Here is a 12,919-nt window from a genome sequence, read left to right as displayed (position 1 = left end):
TAGGAAAGAAAACAGTTGTTTTCAAATACAAAAATAGCCTTTCCTTGCACTGAAAGCCGATGTTGTCCTAGTAGCCAATTGTTCTTACAATAAAGTACATACTAAAATGGCTGGCAGAGCAGAAGAAAGCCATTCAGGTGTGCCCAGGACAACATACAATGAACAAAAGGGAAGATGCCATTCCAGCTTCTAGCTAGTAAAGGTTCATTGAACATTACTGATGGATTTTGAGGCATTTGGATAAGGTCATGATCAGACCAAGTGAAAAACAATCATAGCAATAACAAAATAATTGCCACTGAACAGTCCCGTGAGCAGCACTGAAAGCAAATGGAAAAATATGAGCTACATCAGAGGCAACTCAGAAGCTGAAACAAAAATCTAGTAGCCAGAATCTACTACAGTTTCCTCTGAAATGTTCCCATTCATCTGCATGAATCTTTTACACAGCAGTCAAACGTGAATAAACCTTTGTGGAATTCCTGGTGCCCTAAGGCCAAACACATTAACAGCAGGCTTTGCATATGCCAAAAAAAAAAGAGAGTTTTTCTGTGTTACTGAGCTACATTTCTGCACTAAAGACTCATTCAAACACAAGGTTACTTTCATTCCAGTTCATATGTTTTGAAATGGATAGAGGTAAAGTAACACAAGCGCATGCTAGGACACATATGCCCAGAGACAAATGAAAAAGACGCAGTCACACACCTAGGTTAACAATAGCTTTCTACAAATTCTCTCAGGCTAGGTGGAGTGCTGACTTTACATTCAGTAAATAAACTCATCTCCACTGCTGACACTAAATACATATTCCCCTATAAGGAGATGAATACTGAGATAGTGGAAATAACCAACTAGGGAGAAAGGCTGGATCTGTAGTTAGAGCACCCAATTGGGTCCAGTTCCCTGATCCAATAAGTCCCTGTGATACCCCTAGACAAACCGTTTTAAACAAAGTCTTTGGGGGTATATAGGTGCCTGTATTCTACTGATATAATATTTTTCAAATCCGGTTAGTTGGAATTAAGTATCTAAATACATAGAACCCAGCCTTCCAGTACATTATTTTCTCCACCAATAAATAGGAGTAGCAGCATTACATGTCCTCACAGCACAGCTAGAGAGTAATTGCATTACAGCTTATGAGGTTCTGAGGTGGAGGTAATGGGCACTACACAGATATCACACACTGAAAATGTAATGGTGTATATTGCAACCGCTTCCTACCCGCACCCTGAGGGGACTTTTCACAGAGGCAGCATGGAAATTATGTCAAATCAATCAATTGCGCAAGTCTGCCCAGGCGAATTAATGTATTTCTTCCCGGTGTCCAAGGAGATACGCACAGGAATTGTTATTCTTTAATTTTGCATGTTGAAAATCACAGCACTGAAAAGCATGTATCTTGGCAAAATCTGAGCCCTGATTCCCTTTCTCATTTTTCTTGGTGTTTTGGAGGGGAAAAAAAGAAAAACAATCTTCTCCCATTTTGCCAGCTGTGAAAGTCTGTGTGGCTACAGTCACACCAAGAATCCTCTTTCCTTTCTGCTAGCCAGAAGTGGGTCATCACTGGCTTACAGTTTGCCAATCTTTTTGTTTGCAAGTTATTTCAGCAGCTTAGAAAACCTCTGAATCCTGCAGCCAGCTTGGCTGTGTCCATTCCTGCTCTGTGATGCCCATGTAATGATTGCATTGCCCTGCCTCCAGGCCATCCTGCTTCTCCCATGAGAAAGCCAGAAAGTGAACACTCCCTTGGCCTCTTGGCAGAGTTTCCAGCGTTTCATCATTTAGGATCCTGTGCCATTGACCTATTCATGCATATAGATTTTAAACAAATCAGGCCTAAGGTACATTTGTAACCCAAATGGAACATTTTAGAAGAGCATACATTAGCTTTTAGTCATTCTGGCTACACTGTGCACAATCAATGTCACAGGTAAAAAGCAATTGTGAGGTGTGACAAGCCCTTGCATGCGTCAACAACTAAACCAATTATTTCCCTAATAAGCAAATACAGAAAGTTAAAGGAACAGGGAGATCATCCTTTTAAACAGTTTCTAATAGCAATTTCATTTTAGCCAGCATATCTGACCTCTCTTTTTTCCATCTGTCTGTCTCCTTCATTCGCTCGATCATTTCTTACAGATTGAAATTATGAAAGGAAAATCCTCAATACAGTTATTGGGGGCAGAGTACATTTGAAAGTGAGGGCAATAGCATAGAAAGCATAAGAAACCTTTGTTTCTAGCTTGGATATTTCTGTGTATCTTCCCTCCCTATTGCTACATTATATTTACAAATAAACCATCAGACTGATTCTTGTTATGAGGAACACATCCATTTTCTCTGTAACTAACCTGCTTCCTCATTCTGTAATGAAAATGGATCAGTATAAATATGTTAATGGCCTTACCTGAGGCAGGCATTTCAAGAAAAGATAACTGTGATGTACAGTTTGAGTTCAGAGCTTTCTGTTTCAAAGCGTGCACAGATTTCTATTTTTGTAAACCAAAGAAAAAACTAATGAGCTTTAGACTTAAAACATTTGGTACCATCGTGCAGCTGCTGTATGCCAGAAATGCTGACAAACCTGTTTGTAAGTCTGCAAGAACCACATGACACAGTGTGATTCACATTCATGTTGACCTTTGCCTTGTTTGTGATTAAAAACAATTAAAATTACCAGAGTCAACAGAGTGCAAACTATGTAGAGTAATTGGGTTTGGTTATCTATGCCTTTAACTGTATTTCTGTGTTTCATCATTCTGACTTTCATGTACACAGAAGCTACTGAACCATTCATGCATGCTTATGTGGAGATGTAGATTCAGTGTGTTTGACAGCTCAGGAAAGTCATAAAGCAATGTTGTCAAACAATTGCACAGAAGATGCAAGAGGCATTAGCTAAACTGTCAATAAGCTACAACATTAATGTAAATTATCAAATCAAATTTGTCGAGCTAAAACCAGTGTAAACATGCATTTATCTTAATGGAACAACAGTTGGATATTTGATGATTAAATTATCTTCCAAGACAGCAGGCTAGAAGTATAAGTTTAATTAATGTCTCCCTTATTAACACAGTGTCTTTAAGTATTTATTCAGGAATTATTTGTCTAGGACACCTTCTTTTTAAGGAACACCTTGATCACACAACGATTTCTCCTTGCTCTCTTGATTTCCTTCAATCTGGTGTCCAACACAAATACACAGTGAGGCTTCCTAGTTCTGGTGGAAGGTGAATGCAGTCCCTAAGTGGGATCCAAATGGTGACATTCTTGCTAACAGGTAATGAGAATGTCTAGGTGTACATCAAAGTGCATGAGTTAGAACCGAAGTTGCTGGCATACAGGTGGCCCCAGTCATCCTTGGTGCATCCTTTCCGTCTGTATTTGCAAGATACTCAGAAGATCCATGGACCTGTCCCTACCAGGGATTCACAAACTACCCTGGTATGACTTAATATTCTTATATTAAGAATATATTAATAAGAATAATCATACTCCTTCAAGAGGGAGCTTATCTTCTCTCTATCAATAACGGTTTCAGGATCCAGATAGTCTCTGTTCTTCTCAGTGTTTCTTTAAATGAGAGATAAAAGACCTTTTCTTAATTGTGGCTGTTATGTAATATGAAAAATGCAAGAAACAGCATGTCTGAAGTCTTGTATTTCTCTGAGCAGGGACACTGCATTTTCCTGAGGTGAGTTCAGTGCCAGAGTTTGCTGCAGTGCGTAAGCAGAGGCAGCCTAGAGATTTTAGGTATTGTATCTCTGAACGTCACCTTACAGTGTCAGGAATCTCAAAAGCAAAATGTTCTGCTATTGCAATTATCTAGAAAATTAATAACACTGGCCACATTAATTTATTTCAGTATGAAGGGCTTTTATTACCCCTTCGTCACACCAGGTTGTCAGATTGTATAGCATTGTCAAAGATAAGACCTCTAGCTCAGCAAGTCTCTAAGCTCTTGTTGTCTTAATGGTGTAACCCTTCCAATGACATCACACATGGCTATGTTACACATATGCACTAGCCAAACAAGGTTAGAAAATTCATGTTAGGAAAACCTAAAATAGAATCATTGAATCATTTAGGTTGGAAAAGACCTTTTAGATCATCAAGTCCAACCGTTAACCTAGCACTGCCAAGTTACCACTAAACCACGTCCCTAAGCACCACATCTACAGGTCTTTTAAATACCTCCAGGGACGGTGATTCAACCACTTCCCTGGGCAGCCTGTTCCAATGCTTGACAACCCTTTTGGTGAAGACATTTTCCCTAATATCCAGTCTAAACCTCCCCTGGTGCAACTGGAGACCACTTTGTCCTATTGCTTATAACCTGGGAGAAGAGACTGACCCCCACCTCACTACAACCTCCTTTCAGGTAGTTGTAGAGAGCGACAAGGTCTCCCCTCAGCCTCCTTTTCTCCAGGCTAAACAACCCCAGTTCCCTCAGCCACTCCTCATAAGACTTGTGCTCTAGACCCTTCAACAGCTTCATTGATCTTTGGGTACACTCCAGCACCTCAACATCTTGTAGCCTGGGGCTCAAAACTGAACACAGTGTTAGAGAGCCTCACCAGTGCCGAGTACAGGGGGATGATCACTTCCGTAGTCCTGCTGGCCACGCTATTTCTGATACATGCCAGGATGTTATCGGCCTTCTTGGCCACCTGGGCACACTGCCAGCTCATATTCAGCCAGTTGTCAACCAACACCCCCAAGTCCTTTTCAGCCGGGCAGCTTTCCATCCACTCTTACCCAAGCCTGCAGCATTGCATGGGGTTGTTGTGACCCAAGTGCAGGACCTGGCACTTGACCTTGTTGAACCTCACACCATTGCCCTTGGCCCATTGATCCAGCCTGCCCAGATCCCTCTGGACATCTGGTAGAGCGATCCTACCCTCAAGCAGATCAACACTCCTGCCCAACTTGGTGTCATCTGCAAACTTACTGAAGGTGCATTCAATCCCTTCAGTCCAGATCATTGATAAAGATATTAAAAAGAACTGGCCCCAAAACTGAGCCCCAGAGAGCACCACTTGTGACCGGCTGCCAACCAGATTTGCCTCCATTCACCACCACTCTTTGGGCCCAGCCATCCAGCTAGCTTTTTATCCAGCAAAGACTATGTTTGTCCAAGCCATGAGCAGCCAGGCCTTCTAGGAGAATGCTGTGGGAAACGGTGTCAAACGCTTTATTAAAGTCCAGGCAGACAACATCCACAGCGTTTTCCTCATCCACTAAGTGGGTCACCTAGTCATAGAAAGAGATCAACTTAGTCAAGCAGGACCTGCCTTTCATAAACCCATGCTGACTGGGCCTGATCACTTTGTTGTCCTGTATGTGCCATGTGATGGCACTCAAGACGATCTGCTCCATAACTTTCCCTGGCACCAAGGCCACACAGACAAGCCTGTAGTTCCCTGGATCCTCCTCTGCCCCTTCTTGTAGATGGGTGTCACATCAGTCCATTGGGACCTCCCCAGTTAGCCAGGACTGCCAATAAATGATGGCAAGTGGCTTAGTGAGCACTTCCGCCAGCTCCCTCAGTACCCTTGGGTGGATCCCACCTGGCCTCATAGACCTGTATGAGTCTAGGTGATGTAGCAGGTCGCTAACCATTTCCTCTTGGATTATGGGGGCTTCATTCTGCTCCCTTTCCCTGTCTTCCAGCTCAGGATGCTGGGTAACCCAAGAACGATTAAAGACTGAGACAAAGAAGGCATTAAGTACCTCAGCCTTTATCTCATCCTTGATCACTATATCCCTGCATCCAATAAAGGACGGAGATTCTCCTTAGTCTTCCTTTTGTTGCTAATTTATAGAAACACTTTTTATTGTCTTTTATGGCAGTAGCCAGATTAAGTTCTAATTGGGCTTTGGCCTTTTTAATTTTGTCCCTGCATAACTTCACGATGTCCTTGTAGTCCTCCTGAGTTGCCTGCCCTGTCTTCCAAAGGTCATAAACTCTCCTTTTTTTTCCTGAGTGTGAAGAAGATTAATGACATAAGAAAGTTCAAGAGCCCTCAGCACTTCTGAAAGTATTGTTAAGGAGAGTAGCCTTATATTTTTCAATTATTTGCTTCTGCTTTGTTTTCATTGTTCTGTGCAAAGACATTTCTTCATGCTTGAGCACTTTTAAAAAGGGAGTAAATTTGCACTTAATGTTTTATATCTCTCCAGTATCTATTAATTGGTGCTACAGTAAGTGGATTAAGAGACATAACATATTTATATTCTTCTAGTAATGGTGTCTTAAATATAGGTTTATATTTTTTATTTAGAATATTTTTTTATAGCAAACCTGTCTTTTATTTGTCATTTTGTTATGTCCTTTTCTTTCAAGAATGTCTCCGCATATGCTGACATTTTGCATTTGTCATCCCTTAGACCTAGTAGTCTATTTATTTGCTTCCTGGTGACATAGAGTTCATTCATATAGTAATTTCTTTTTATTTCTATACACTCCCAGGCTTTTCCATCATGCTTCTCCCCGTAGCATTCCATTCACCTACAGAAAAAAGTAAAATCTTCATTTTTACAAGAGTGTCTAAGCGATCATTGCCTTGGGTACTTTTCTCCTTTTCTGCAGGAACTAGCAACAACTATACATGTCGTGAGCACAGTTTTATCTTTAACTTACTGAGCTTATCCAGGTTAATACCATTGTCTTTTTGCCATTACTCCTACTACTTTGTTGGTAATTAATGTCCATCTTATTTCCTAATCTGTGTTCTGAAGTCAGTAACTATTTCTGTTCTTTGCTTTTTCCTAATGAGAGGAGATGGGAAAAAATTATGAAATGCTTCCTTTTTTCTTTTCTTCTTTTAGTTATTCCTCCCTCTAGAATATCCAAAGACAGAATTATAGTCATACATACAGTAATTTGCAGGAAGGATTGTTTTTCCTTTGAGAAAATTAGTACTTTTAGACCTTCATACTTCAGGATATAAGCCAGTGATGAATTGATAGGATTAAACAAACTTTCTGTTGTGTTTTATACATAATTTTCCTCTACAGAATTTTTCTAATCTTCCCCTGAAGCAGCCGGCAGTTTTTACAGAACACGACAAACTGAAGTCCGATGTGGAGGAAAGTTTCCTTGGGCATATAAAATAGAAACGTACAATAGGAAATGCAAGCACAGAAGTCAGTCATGCCACTTCCTTAAGGGTTTAGCATGAAAATGCCCTAGAACACATCATTTCCTAATTCAAGCCTCTAAAATCCTCTTTATCTATCTGTTTCATGGGTAGACACTCGTAGGCAATACAAGTTACTGTTTGGAATTTATAGCATTAAGGTACCTTATTCATGGATGAAGACCCTTTGTCCTTGGCACTGTGGAAATAGGGACCGCAAGACACCCTCTGCCTCTTGGAGAGCTTAGGATGAGTGAGAAGACTAATAAAAGAGTAAAGAAATACTATTTATTGATCAACATATGCTCTGAGCATGCTGTTTTCAAAAGTTTATAGGCATCAGAGCAAAGGAAAATTATAAGGATGATAGGGAAGAAAAATAATGACATAGCTCCGTGAGCTAACTTTCTTTTAGTTGAGGGTTAACAAGAGAAGCAGAGGCTGGCATTACAGCTGGCCAGAGATCAGGAGTTTTATAAGAAATGAGGATAAGTAAATATGGAGAGGATGGGCATCAGCAGTCTTACAGAAGGAAATCAAGCAGCATGGTCAGTGAAACAGAGAACGGAAGCCCAGGGACAGGGTGCACAGGGAAATCTTGACAGTCAGTGTGGCATGTTAGGAAAAAGACCTTTGCAGCGGTTGGGTGGATGGGAGTAAGGTAGAGATGGCATTTCACAAAGAAAGCGAAGAGGATGTTGCAGTAACTGACATGTGAGATAGGGATGCCACTTCAAGGAGGATGAAAAAAGCATTTTCTTAGAAATGTAATGTAGGAAGAATTTCTAAAATTTTTATGTGAAGAAGTGTGAAAATTTTGAGAGAGTGCCAAGCTGAAAATGACATCCTCTTCGCAGTCCTAGAAAACAGGAAGGAAGTTTTAGTCATACTGAAAAATTAAAGCAAGAAGTGGCAATTTTATATCATGACCTGCTATATTAACTTGGCCTTTTGTTGCCCGTTTTAGCTTATTTTATTTTCTATAATATAAATTACGCCAGCATAGTGCAAGCTAAGGACAAAGAATTGATAATATATTCTTTAAGGAGCATACTTCCTAGGAAGAACTGTCCCAGAGATTATTAGCTATGCACAGATTTAATTGTTTCGGTGCCTTATAGCTGACATTAGACAGATCTTCACATCAGTGCTGTCACATTAATTATATTAACATCACACATTTTTTCATTGTTACAGTTTTATATTAAATAGCTGTCTTATGAACAGGCACTAATCAGTACCACTGCCTAAACTCAGAATATATCATGCTGGTACTTTACCTACATACAGCTAATGCTATCAGAAAATATATGAGAACATAAATATATATATATATAAAAATATATTAAAATTGCTAATAGTATCCAATCCAAAGTACCTGAAAAAATACTTGTTAGGGTTTCCCACTATCTAGAGTACATCTGTACTGTCATATAAGCTGCAGTTCCCTCATTAGGTTTTAAGAACTAACGGGTTATATTTGTTCCTGAGTCCATATTTATAACAAAAGGCTACCTTGAATTTTTCCATTTTTCAAATGCAAGTATCAATGAATGACAGATTCTGGCAACTGTGCAGATAGATACAGAAAAAAGACCAGGGAAGGTTTTGATAAAAAAGCAAATGTGTCTTGGAAATGGTCCCATTTTTATACTTGTGGAATTAGGCAACTCTAATGATATAATAGATTTTCTGGTTCTTCCTGCTTATTAATTTTTTATATATATAAAAAAAAAACCCAACAACAAAGGGGCATTTAGGAGCTTGCAGAGATAAAAAAAATGGGGTTTGTTTTGTAAATCTTTGAAGGTACATCTGTTCAAAGGACAAATAAATTAAAATACTTCATATACAGTGTTGTACATAAAATGATACTATAAATGAAATATTTAGTATTTCCTCTTAGGCATTATTAGAAGCCATCAAAAAACAATATGATGGGAAAAAAAAGACTCTTTGGGCAGCATTTACTGTCATGACATGATTTTTGTTTATAGAAAGGTATGAAACACCATAAAATAGTACTAGTTTCCAGGAATGATCATTCACTAAGCGTATCAGCATCTGAATCTAGTTTTTCACTTCAGAAAACAGGCTTAATTTTTAAAATATTTGTAAATGCATCAACAGAAAAGACTTATTTTCATATCCAAAGAAAAAATCCTTTTCATGTTTTATTAACTAAAACTGGGCAAGGAATAGCGAGGTCTAGAAGTTCACAGAGAGAAATTTAGAGGAGGAAGATAATTTTCAGCTTTGATTATGCACTCTTCTAAACTTAACAAGGGCCCTGAAATATGATTCTTCAGAAAATATAGCCCCAAAACTGCAAACTGTTCTTTTGTTTCTAGACTTGCAAAATTGCAAGACATTGCAAGGGACTGGAAGAACTCTACTGAAGGTGAAAGTTAGAAAATTTTTAGCTGTAGTTTAAGTCTGGAAGGTCTAAAGTCTAAAGTGCAAAGTCTAAAGTCTGGTTTAATTCTGGAAGGTTTAAATTCTAAAGTGCAGTCCAGATTCTGCAAGCACTCATCTCCATTTTTAACTTCAAAATTATGGTCAGTTTTACAAAATTTGATGTGACTATTCAGGGGAGTAAAGTTAAATATATGGACAATTACTGGCAGCACAGGAGTGAAAGAGATCACAGCATTCCCTAGAACAAAATTTCATGAATGTAAGAAAATTGAAATTTGCCTTTTTCAGTGGTGCTTTGCATCAGCTTTATTTTTTGCCCTGTTTTCAGAACATACCAAGGAAATTCATGCTTAAGAAATTCTGGTATAGTCACTTTGTTTTACAATGCTGGTGTGGTTGTTAAGACATATATTTAGACATACATTTTAACAAATTTAGAACTGACTTTTTGAAGGATTATTTTTTGGCTGTCATTTAAAATAACAAATTTATTTAGCCTGAATCTCTGCTTATTTGCTTACCAAAAGGTTATGTACTTTTATTGCTGCCTGTTTATTGTAGAATAGGAGGCAGTTTAATCTTCCTTTTCAAAAAGCACAACACACTCAAAGCTTTTACTCTAAAGTAATAATAAAATAAAGAGAACATATCAATAAAACACAATGAATAATGGTAATTCAATAAACTACAAAGTACTTTTTTACTTGCTTGCATTAAGATGCAAGAACCTTAGCTAATCTTTAAATATGCACATATGCACAAAATAGTTTTCCGAAATACTGAGCCATATGACCAAGAATTAATGGAATATCTTCCAAAGAGGAGTTATCAGGATGAAATATTTTTGTTCTGGCATGGATCATTTTCTATACTGTCTTCATAGAAAAGTTATCAGCCATTTGCATTTATCAGAATAAGCACATATACAAATACGTATTTGCTACATCCGTTCAATAATTTTGTTTTTTGCCATGCTGTTTCTGTGGTGGCACACATGTCATTCTCAGAAAATATGGAGTCATCAAATGTTACCTGAAGTGTCCAGAAAAGCTCAAGAAATTCTGTGAAGATGAGATCCTTTCAGACACTATTTCTGCAGCACTGTATTTCCTGGAAATCAAAGTTGTCAGCCTCAACGTGTGTGAGGTACGTATAACAGCATGCCCTTGCTGACTTCAGTGGGGATAGCGAGTCTTGCACTGGGTAATGAACTGGCCAACTCTAGCCCTGTTTGGCTGGAAAAAAATAATGGAAAGAATGGAGAAGAAATATGTTTTAAAAATGTGTCTGTGGATGGGAAGAGGAGTATTGTCGTGAGGAAGAGGTACTGAGTCAAACCTTAATGGTATCTATTCAGTTTTCTATATAAGCCTGGCAAATCAGCATTTCCTCAGCTCCACGTCTTTGTTATGGTAACACTTTCCTTCCAGCCATCCTTCTTCTCTATTTTAACAGGATGCCCTTCAGTGCAGAGGCTCTCTTGGGTGTTTGAGCAGCTTCCAACTCGACGGGGGCTGGTGCTCCGCTTGGGACTCCAGGGACTGGTCTAATAAGCCATTTACGTACGACTTGCCATTCAAATTGAGCTTTGCCCAGCCCTGCTCTGAAATAGGGAATGAATTAGAGATGGTGGTTTTAAGAAAATTGTAACTGAGAATTACAGTTGACAAAACAAAGACAATCGGCCAGGTCTCTTCTCTGCTACTGGAGGATGTCAGGGATAACTCAATTAAGCATAACTGAATTACACCAAAGCAGAGGAATGGAAAATCTGGACTGATGCATGCAAAAATGAATGTTTGGCAGAGGAGCAGGGACCCAGACTGTGTCTGAAGTAAAGATTTCTGGTGAGATGGCTGTAAAGTTGGTTGAGAGGGGATGTTTAAGTGTGAGATGAAGGTCAAGCTGAATCAGCGTATTTGTAGGTAGAACATTAAACACCAGTGAAGTGGCAAGATGAGGACAATGCAGATTAGCCTGTGGAGACAGAATTGGTTATGCTGTTTTATCTGACTCGAAATGGTGGTGGTGGAAGATGATAATGCTGGATTAGTAGGCCATAAATAAGATGGTTTCTTCACACTGCCAGAAAAACCCAACACATCAATGCCAAGTATGTAAAAATGCTGGTAGTATATTGGGCTTATAGCCCCACATTATAGACCTCATTTCGTGGTATCATCTCTTTAGTCTATGGGCTTTTTATTAAATAGAAAACACTTCTTGTATAGCTATGCATATTCTTCCCTCTTTCAAAATGGTTTTTGAATGGTAAGCTTTCACCTGTCTCTGAGTTCACTCATTGTCATAAAAAGCTTATTTTTAAAATATATTTCCAGAGCTATCAATGCTTCATGGGGATGTGAAAAGCAGTCAGTTCAGAAGCATTGTGTATCTTGTACCAATCTGTCCAGCCTGCCTCTGCTCAGAGGGTAGTGCATCAACATCCCTCGGCTGGTTCGTGGGGCAAGCTGTGCCCACGTCACAAAATGCAGCTTCTCAGGGAGACCTGTTGCTCCTCGCCCAAGAGCCCAAGTATAGCAGAAGGGGTCTGCTGAGGGACCTCATCCATGACTTGTGAGTGTGCTCAGGGGCAAGCAATGCTTCTGAGAGGCAAAACCTCCCTGGGTAGTTCCCCCATCCCGGGAGGTACTGGGCCTGCTCAGGACACTCTGTTGGAGAAGGACCGGTGCTTTTCCAACTGGTCTTACAGGCTTCACTAGGCTGTGGAATAAAGGCTGCCTTTTCATTTATGAAATAGGGCTTTTTAGGCAACCATCTCCCATATGAAGTTTGTTCATTTGCTTTTCTCTTTCCCTTTCCAACTAGAAACAACCCTTAACACAGGGCTGCTGTCTCAAGGGTATCTATACCATACAACCCTCAGTCTCCCACCCCATCCCAAACACACACAGTGCTCACAGCATGTAATGCTACACATGCCAAACACCATGAAGCGCTACTTCATCAATAACTTTCCTCTGACTTTCTCCATTAGGGCTGAGGCTTCATGTCTGTGTTAGCTAGATGTTTTAATATAAAACAGGAATTTGTTCTGTGTCAGCTATTTTAATGCAAATTATGGTGGCTGTCGAAGGTGCCAATTAGACTGACAAGCCTACAAGTGCAGGTCTCACTCTCCACAACTTAGGTAGTAACATATTATTTCTGTTATTGTATTGATGCAGCTGTCAGAAACTAATCCAGCATGTGGGTGTCATCCTACAAGCCAAAGTACATCACTCACATAGGAATTTAAAAACTAAATGTAAGGTAAGTAATGAAAAATGTTTGCTGAACCAGGGCAGGGAACAGAGAGATAGCGATGACTCAATACTAGTTAGCCTGAA

Source organism: Chroicocephalus ridibundus, chromosome 3 (genome assembly GCF_963924245.1).
Source record: "Chroicocephalus ridibundus chromosome 3, bChrRid1.1, whole genome shotgun sequence".
NCBI classification, from domain to species: Eukaryota; Metazoa; Chordata; class Aves; order Charadriiformes; family Laridae; genus Chroicocephalus; species Chroicocephalus ridibundus.
The sequence above is the reverse complement of the archived record's forward strand: the minus strand, read 5'-3'. Positions refer to the sequence as shown.